This window comes from Triticum aestivum, chromosome 1A (genome assembly GCF_018294505.1).
Source record: "Triticum aestivum cultivar Chinese Spring chromosome 1A, IWGSC CS RefSeq v2.1, whole genome shotgun sequence".
In the NCBI taxonomy this organism is placed as follows: domain Eukaryota; kingdom Viridiplantae; phylum Streptophyta; class Magnoliopsida; order Poales; family Poaceae; genus Triticum; species Triticum aestivum.
The window spans coordinates 367,462,838-367,473,251 of record NC_057794.1 but is presented as its reverse complement, the minus strand read 5'-3'; positions in this window follow the sequence as shown (position 1 = coordinate 367,473,251).

Sequence of the window (10,414 nt, the reverse complement as noted above, 5' to 3'; positions counted from 1 at the left end):
TTGCTCCCAGCTCCTTCCCTGCAGCCCCCAGTGCGCTCCTCCTGGTGGAAGGGAGGCCGTCGAGCTGGGGCTGCCGTCCGCCGCTGTGACCTGATCCTGCTACGACCCATGGTTAGCGTAAGCTTGCTCCTGAGATATTAGTGGTACCATGTAGCTGTTGTCGCCGGCATGGTTGGTGAGGCTCCCGGAACGCTCCTGGAAGGCCTCAGCTTCTAGCGCCTCCTCCTCCTAGCCTGGCTCGAGGAACGAGCCAGGGTCGTCTTCCAGCGTGTACTCCTGGTCCATCATGCGGGCCACGCAGGTCTCCGAGGCCATTGCCTCGATGACCTCTCCATAGTGCCCCATGCTCCACGTTGCCCGGCCTAGCGCGCCGCCCTAAGGATGATCATATCACTTATATTGATTGCATGTGATGTTTATCTTTTATGCATCTTATTTTGCTTTGTTTGATTGTAGCATTATAAGATGATCTCTAACTAAATTATCAAGGTAAAAGTGTTCTCCCTGAGTATGCACCGTTGCTAAAGTTCGTCGTGCCCAGACACCACGTGATGATCGGGTGTGATAAGCTCTACGTCCATCTACAACGGGTGCAAGCCAGTTTTGCACACGCAGAATACTCAGGTTAAACTTGACGAGCCTAGCATATGTAGATATGGCCTCGGAACACTGAGACCGAAAGGTCGAGCGTGAATCATATAGTAGACATGATCAACATAGTGTTGTTCACCATTGAAAACTACTCCATTTCATGTGATGATCGGTTATGGTTTAGTTGATTTGGATCACGTGATCACTTAGATGATTAGAGGGATGTCTATCTAAGTGGGAGTTCTTAAGTAATATGATTAATTGAACTTTAGTTTATCGTGAACTTAGTCCTGGTAGTATTAACATATCTATGTTGTAGATCAATAGCTCGCGTTTAGCTCCTCTGTTTTATTTTTGATATGTTCCTAGAGATAACTAAGTTGAAAGATGTTAGTAGCAATGATGCGGATTGGATCCGTGATCTAAGGATTATCCTCATTGCTGCACAGAAGAATTATGTCCTTGATGCACCACTAGGTAACAGACCTATTGCAGGAGCAGATGCAGACGTTATGAACGTTCGGCTAGCTCAATATGATGACTACTTGATAGTTTTGTGCACCATGCTTAACAGCTTAGAATCGGGACTTCAAAGACGTTTTGAACATCATGGATCATATGAGATGTTCTAGGAGTTGAAGTTAATATTCAAGCAAATACCCGAGTTGAGAGATATGAAGTCTCCAACAAGTTCTATAGCTAAAAGATGGAGGAGAATAGCTCAAGCAGTGAGCATGTGCTCAGATTGTCTGGGTACTACAATCGCTTGAATCAAGTGGAGTTAATCTTCCAGATAAAATAGTGATTGACAGAATTCTCTAGTCACCATCACCAAGTTAGTAGAACTTCGTGACGAACTATAGTATGCAAGGGATGACGAAAATGATTCCCGAGCTTTTCATGATGATGAATTCGATAAAGGTAGAAATCAAGAAAGAGCATCAAGTGTTGATGATTAACGAGACCACTAGTTTCAAGAAAAGGGCAAAGGGAAAGAAAGGGAACTTCAAGAAGAACGACAAGCAAGTTTCTTCTCAAGTGAAGAAGCCCAAGTCTGGACCTAAGCCTGAGACTAAGTGCTTCTACTTCAAAGGGACTGGTCACTGGAAGTGGAACTGCCCCAAGTATTTGGCAGATAAGAAGGATGGCAAAGTGAACAAATGCTATATTTGATATACATGTTATTAATGTGTACTTGACTAGTGTTTATAGCAACCCCTCGGTATTTGATACTGGTTCAGTTGCTAAGAGTAGTAACTCAAAACGGGAGTTGCAGAATGCATAGAGACTAGTTAAGGGTGAAGTGACGATGTGTGTTGGAAGTAGTTCCAAGATTGATATGATCATCATCGCACACTCCCTATACTTTCAGGATTAGTGTTAAACCTAAAATAAATGTTATTTAGTGTTTGCGTTGAGCATGAATATGATTGGATCATGTTTATTGCAATACGGTTATTCATGTAAGTTAGAGAATAATTGTTGTTCTGTTTACATGAATAAAACCTTCTATGGTTATACACCCAATGAAAATGGTTTGTTGGATCTCGATTGTGGTGATACACATTTTCATAATATTGAAGCCAAAAGATGCAAAGTTTATAATGATAGTGCAACTTATTTTTGGCACTGCCGTTTAGGTCATATTGGTGTAAAGCGCATGAAGAAAATCCATGCTGATGGGATTTTGGAATCACTTGATTATGAATCAGTTGATGCTTGCGAACCATGCCTCATTAGCAAGATGACTAAGACTCCATTCTCCGGAACAATGGAGCGAGCAACAGATTTGTTGGAAATCATACATACTGATGTATGTGGTCTGATGAATATTGAGGCTCGCGGCAGGTATCATTATTTTCTAATCTTCATAGATGATTTGAGCAGATATGAGTATATCTACTTGATGAAACACAAGTCTGAAACATTCGAAAAGTTCAAAGAATTTCAGAGTGAAGTGGAGAATCATCGTAACAAAAATAAAAGTTTCTACGATATGATCGCAGAAGTAAAATATTTGAGTTATGAGTTTGGCCTTCAGTTAAAACAATGTGAAATAGTTTCACTACTCACGCCACCTGGAACACCATAGTGTAATGGTGTGTCCGAATGTCGTAACTGTACTTTATTAGATATGGTGCGATCTATGATGTCTCTTACCAATTTACCACTATCGTTTTGGGGTTATGCATTAGAGACAGCTACATTCACGTTAAATAGGGCACCATCTAAATCCGTTGAGACGACACCGTATGAACTATGGTTTGGCAAGAAACCTAAGCTGTCATTTCTTAAGGTTTGAGGTTGCAATGCTTATGTGAAAAAGCTTCAACCTGATAAGCTCGAACCCAAATCGAAGAAATGTGTCTTCATAGGATACCCGAAGGAGACTGTTGGGTACACCTTCTATCACAGATCCGAAGGTAAGACATTTGTTGCTAAGAATGGATCCTTTCTAGAGAAGGAGTTTCTCTTGAAAGAAGTGAGTGGGAGGATAGTAGAACTTGATGAGGTAACTGTACTTGCTCCCTTATTGGAAAGTAGTTCATCACAGAAATCTATTCCTGTGACTACTACACCAATTAGTGAGGAAGCTAATGATGATGATCATGTAACTTCAGATCAAGTAACTACTGAACCTCGTAGGTAAACCAGATTGAGATCCGCACCAGAGTGGTACAGTAATCCTGTTCTGGAGGTCATGTTACTTGACCATGATGAGCCTACGAACTATGAGGAAGCGATGATGAGCCCAGATTCCGCGAAATGGCTTGAGGCCATGAAATATGAGATGAGATCCATGTATAAGAACAAAGTATGGACTTTGATTGACTTGCCCAAAGATCGGCGAGCCACTGAGATTAAATGGATCTTCAAGAGGAAGACAGACACTGATAGTAGTGTTACTATCTACAAAGATAGAATTGTCACAAAAGGTTTTTGACAAGTTCAAGGTGTTGACTACGATGAGAGTTTCTCACTCGTATCTATGCTTAAGTCTGTCCGAATCATGTTAGCAATTGCCACATTTTATGAAATCTGGCAAATGGATAAACACAACTGCATTCCTTAATGGATATATTAAAGAAGAGTTGTATATGATGCAAGAAGAAAGTTTTGTCAATCCTAAAGGTGCTAACAAAATATGCAAGCTCCAGTGATCCATCTATGGACTAGTGCAAGCATCTCGGAGTTGGAATATACGCTTTGATAAGTTGATCAAAGCATATAGTTTTATACAGACTTGCGGTGAAGCCTGTATTTACAAGAAAGTGAGTGGGAGCACTACAACATTTCTGATAAGTATATGTGAAGGACATATTGTTGATCAGAGATAATGTATAATTATTCTTCAAAAGCATAAAGGAGTGTTTGAAAGGAGTTTTTCAAAGAAAGACCTCAGTGAAGCTTCTTACATATTGAGCATTAAGATCTATAGAGATAGATCAAGACACTTGATAAGTTTTTCAATGAGTACATACCTTGACAAGATTTTGAAGTAGTTCAAAATGGAACAGTCAAAGAAAGAGTTCTTGCTTGTGTTACAAGGTGTGAGACTGAGTAAGACTCAAAGCCCGACCACGACAGAAGATAGAAATAGAATGAAAGTCATTCCCTATGCCTTGGCCATAGGTTCTATAAAATATGCCATGCTGTGTACCAGATCTATTGTATACCCTACACTGATTTTGGCAAGGGAGTACAATAGCGATCTAGGAGTAGACCACTGGACATCGGTCAAAATTATCCTTAGTGGAATAAGGATATGTTTCTCGATTATGGAGGTGACAAAAACGTTCATCGTAAAGGGTTGCGTCGATGCAAATTTTGACACTGATCCAGATGACTCTAAATCTCAATCTGGATACATATTGAAAGTGGGAGCAATTAGCTAGAGTAGCTCCGTGCAGAGCATTGTTGACATAGAAATTTTCAAAATACTTACGGATCTGAATGTGGCAGACCCGTTGACTAAACTTCTCTCACAAGCAAAACATGATCACACCTTAGTACTCTTTGGGTGTTAATCACATAGCGATTGAACTAGATTATTGACTCTAGTAAACCCTTTGGGTGTTGGTCACATGTCGATGTAAACTATGGGTGTTAATCACATGGTGATGTGAACTATTGGTATTAAATCACATGGCGATGTGAAATAGATTATTGACTCTAGTGCAAGTGGGAGACTGAAGGAAATATGCCCTAGAGGCAATAATAAAGTTATTATTTATCTCCTTATATCATGATAAATGTTTATTATTCATGCTAGAATTGTATTAACCGGAAACATAATACATGTGTGAATACATAGACAAACAGAGTGTCACTAGTATGCCTCTACTTGACTAGCTCGTTGATCAAAGATGGTTATGTTTCCTAACCATAGACATGAGTTTTCATTTGATTAATGGGATCACATCATTAGGAGAATGATGTGATTGACTTGACCCATTCCGTTAGCTCAGCACTTGATCGTTTAGTTTGTTGCTATTGCTTTCTTCATGACTTATACATGTTCCTATGACTATGAGATTATGCAACCCCCGTTAACCGGAGGAACACTTTGTGTGCCACCAAACGTCACAACGTAACTGGGTGATTATAAAGGTGCTCTACAGGTGTCTCCGAAGGTACTTGTTGGGTTGGCGTATTTCGAGATTAGGATTTGTCACTCCGATTGTCGGAGAGGTATCTCTAGGCCCACTCGGTAATGCACATCACTATAAGCCTTGCAAGCATTGCAACTAATGATTTAGTTGCGGGATGATGTATTACGGAACGAGTAAAGAGACCTGCCGGTAACGAGATTGAACTAGGTATTGAGATACCGACGATCGAATCTCGGGCAAGTAACATACCGATGACAAAAGGAACAACGTATGTTGTTATGCGGTTTGACCGATAAAGATCTTCGTAGAATATGTAGGAGCCAATATGAGCATCCAGGTTCCGCTATTGGTTATTGACCGGAGAAGTGTCTCGGTCATGTCTACATAGTTCTCGAACCCGTAGGGTGCACACGCTTAAAGTTTGATGACAGTTATATTATGAGTTTATGTGTTTGATGTACCGAAGGTAGTTCTGAGTCTCGGATGAGATCGGGGACATGACGAGGAGTCTCGAAATGGTCGAGACGTGAAGATCGATATATTGGACGACTATATTCGGACATCGAAAAGGTTCTGAGTGATTCAGGTATTTATCGGAGTACCGGAGAGTTACGGGAATTCGCCGGGGAGTGTATGGGCCTTATTGGGCTTTAGGGGAAAGAGAGAGAGGCAGGCCGCGCCCCCCAAGGCCTAGTCCGAATTGGACAAAGGGGAAGGGCTGCGCCCCCTCCTTCCTTCTCTTCTCTTTTCCCTTTCCTTCTCTCCTACTCCTACTACTTGGAAGGGCTCCTAGTTCTACTAGAAAAAAGGGAATCCTACTCCCGCTGGGAGTAGGACTCCCCTAGGGCGCGCCATAGAGAGGGCCGACCCATCCCCTCCTCCACTCCTTTATATATGTGGCCAGGGGGCACCCCATAGATACAACAATTCATCTCTTGATCTCTTAGCCGTGTGCGGTGCCCCCCTCCACCATAATCCACCTCGATCGTATCGTAGCGGTGCTTAGGCGAAGCCCTGCGTCGATAGAACATCATCATCGTCACCACGCTGTCGTGCTGACGAAACTCTCCCTCAACACTCGGCTGGATCGGAGTTCGAGGGACGTCATCGAGTTGAACGTGTGCAGAACTCGGAGGTGCCATGCGTTCGGTACTTGATCGGTCGGATCGTGAAGACATACAACTACATCAACCATGTTGTGCTAACGCTTCCTCTTTCGGTCTATGAGGGTACGTGGACACACTCTCCCCTCTCGTTGCTATGCATCGCCATGATCTTGCGTGTGCGTAGGATTTTTTTTTTTGAAATTACTACGTTCCCCAACAGTAAACAGGGAGCATAATGGCGGTGCTCCCGAGGCTGCGGCGTCCAGTAGCTCGGCGACGCGCTCCAGCAATGCATCCTGGCCGCTCTCCATTAGCCGGCACCGCAGCAGTTCCCGAGCCACCGTGAGCGGGGACCTCATGTTTGCTTGTTCCCGTCGGGTGTGTGGCGCCATGGCCGCAGCGTAGCTTGAGGCCCTTACGGTTGCCCGTGCTTGTCGTGGGGTAAGGATGGATGGCGTTTGACCGCGCCGCGCGTGCCCTGTAGAATTTGGCAGTGCGCATGCCGCCTGGGGCGCAGGGTTGAGGTCTTCTTGGGCAGACGACGCCGCCTGGGCTGGCCAAGCTGCCCAGCGGTCGGCGTTGGTCCTCTGGTCACCGAACATCGGAACCGCGGAGTGCCGGTGGATCAGCTGGCGGAAGAGAGGCTCCAACGCACCTCTACCTGGCGTGCCAAATGTCGGATTTCGGGTTCCAGGAAAACCCTTGAGGTTCTAACACTGGGGTGCGCACGAAGATATCTCCCCCCTCTAGCTCACACACATCATGATCTCATGGCCTAGCTCGACGAACCCAAAGAACAAGAGGACACAAGATTTATACTGTTTCGGGCCACCGTTGAGGTGTAATACCTACTCCAGTGTGGTGTGGTGGATTGTCTCTCGGGCTGAGGATGAATAGTTACAAGGGAAGAACAGCCTCCCGAGGGGAGGTGCCCTTGTGCTTGGTGAGCTTGTGTGGTTATGGATGGAATGACTCCGATAAAATGTTCCCTGCCTCCTATGGTAGTGGCTAGTCCTATTTATAGAGGCCCTGGTCCTCTCCCCAAATATTGAGCGGGAAGGGATCCCACAACGACCAAATTCAAAGGGAGACAACTAGTACAAGTTATCCTAACTAAAGGTGGTCTTCGCCTGCCAAAGGCTCTCGTGGTGACGCCGCCTTGGGCTCCACGGTGACCTCCGTCCTGCCGTCCTGCTAGTCTTGGTCTTGTTGCACCGATATGGAAACCTTTGCATGATGCCTAAGGATTCCTCGCCTACGCTTGCCTCTTTAGCACCAAAGAGGAAACAAGGACACTGCACGCGCTGGCGCCCGCCTGGCGCCAGTCGTCATGGCTTACGTCACAGAAACCTCGCCAGGTGTCCCTTGCCTTGATCTCTCCGCCCCTCGCGAGCTAGCCTAGTGAAGCTGCCCCTGAGGGGGTCTTGTGTCGTCCACCTCGCGAGGCTTGGCCCCTCATGAGGGTCTTGAGTGTTTGCTGGTGAATATGGGCCGTACGGGGCCGCTAGTGGTGCCGCGCCACGGGCCGTAGGCAGGCAAGTCTGGGGGGCCCTGTTCCTAGGATGCCGACAAGATCGACCTCGACACCAGTCGTCGCCTGAGGGAGTCCTGGATTAGGGGGTGTCCGGATGGCTGGACTATACCTTCGGGCAGACTCCTGGACTATGAAGATACAAGATTGAAGACTTCATCCCGTGTCCGGAAGGGACTTTCCTTGGCGTGGAAGGCAAGCTTGGCGATACAGATATGTAGATCTCCTACCATTGTAACCGACTCTATGTAACCCTAACCCTATCCGGTGTCTATATAAACCGGAGGGTTTTAGTTCGTAGGACAACACATTCATACACAACAATCATACCATAGGCAAGCTTCTAGGGTTTAGCCTCTCTGATCTCGTGGTAGATCTACTCTTGTACTACCCATATCATCAATATTAATCAAGCATGACGTAGGTTTTACCTCCATCGAGAGGGCCCGAACCTGGGTAAAACTTCGTGTCCCTTGCCTCCTGTTACCATCCGGCCTAGACGCACAGTTCGGGACCCCTACCCGAGATCCGCCGGTTTTGACACCGACAGTGGTGCTTTCATTGAGAGTTCCTCTGTGTCGTCGCCATCAGGAAGGATGCCTCGCCCCGTCTTTAAAGACGGCACCGTTGCTAAGGGAGCTTTGGCTGTCGGCCAAACCCTCCGGCTAGGTGGTTTTCTTATGACTGCCTGTTCGGCTTCTGCGCCGACGATGACCTCTCGAGCCATCGAAAACAATCTTCATGTCAGCTCGGAACTCGCCGAGCAGTTAGATCCAATGGAGCTCTCCTCCATAAACGAGCTCTTGGATCGCATCGCCGCCCTGGGAGTCGCTACGGATTATGACCAGATTGGGCCCAAGCCTGATCTGAGAGAGATTAACTCCCCCCAAGTCACCCATCACGTTGCCGTGGTAGAAGGACAGTGCGACGACCCCTCATCTATCTTAGGGACTAGCTACGTCCGGATTCCTGATCCCTCCAAGCCGGATACCCGCGGAGGGGAGGATATCACTCAAGACCTAAACTTAGAGTCAGGCGACAGACTGGATTCATTGGACAACATCCAGAAATCCAATTTTTCGAGTTCGGAAATTCCTCGGCCTCTGAGCCTCAGATGGGGTGAGGCTTCGGATTTAATTACACCCACCCACCCGAACATTAGCGATCTATCCCAAATTAGGCAAGAGCCCGAAGAAATAGTACATCATTACTGGGCCAGATTCCTCCTGGTTATGAACAGGATAAGGGACTGCCGCGAGGAAGACGCGATTTCATTCTTCTGCAATAATTGCACGGACAAGGGAATCCTCAACGCCATAAGTCGCTGTGATATTACACGCTTCGCTGACTTGGCGTCCATAGTACAAAAGTACTATGCGATGGAAAGCGCCTGGAAAACTGAAATAAAATTTTGGGACAATCCGGCCCTGAATGCAAATCCAGTCCGAAATTAAAGGGTGCATCGTCGCCAGACACCCGGGTCAAACACCAAAAAGCAAAAACCCTCTACAGGGCATGGAACCGTATTGGAAGGATGGCTTAATGGACCCTGTAAAATTCACAGTACAGAGGACGCCACACCAACTCACAGCCTTAGAGCATGTTGGATACTCCGGCAGGTGGCCAAAATTGGCGAAGATCTCCTAATTCCGGAGGCCACAGAAAGCCACCCCAGAGACACCAATACGGTATTAACAGTCTTCGAGACTTTCGCATCAAATAACATGCGAAAAAGGACACTCCGCAGCCTTGCCGAAATCTACCAAGTGGCAACAATAAACCCATGGAGTGACACGGCTATTACCTTTAACGCCAGTGATGAACCTAAATTCCGAACAGCCCGAGTACCAGCTGCATTGGTCCTCAGTCCAATAGTGGACGGCTTTCGTCTTACCAAGGTACTCATGGACGGCGGCAGCGGATTGAACCTCATTTATGAGGAAACCCTTCAAAAAATGGAAATAGACTGGAACCGCATTGAGCGAAGCAGCACAACCTTTAGAGGAATAATCCCCAGTCGGGAAGCGCGCTGTACAGGAAAAATCACACTAGATGTGGTGTTCGGCACGCCGGATAATTACAGGTCCGAAGAGGTCACGTTCCATGTGGCTCCGTTCAGCAGCGGTTATCACGCTCTGCTAGGGCGGGAAGCGTTTACAATCTTCCAAGCAATACCCCATTACGGGTACCTGAAGCTCAAGATGCCCGGGCCCAACGGGATCATCACTCTCGCTAGTGATCCGGACATAGCACTCTGCGCCTAAAACAAGACAGCCGCACTGGCCCTTGAGGCACTATTTGAAGCCCTAGCGACTGAGGAACTGACTGCGCTACGCTCCATGGTGAATAGAGACGACGTGGTACTCGACAAAATATCCAAGTCCACCTCCTTTAAACAGGCGAACGAAATAGTCAAATTCCACGTCCATCCAACGGACCCCAATAAAACAGCTTCCATCGGGGCACATTTAAACCCTGATGTAGATGCCGCACTGCGAGAGTTCCTACGAGAGAACTGGTACATTTTCGCCTGGCACCCTTCAGACATTCCAGGAATCCCACGCAGGCTGGCC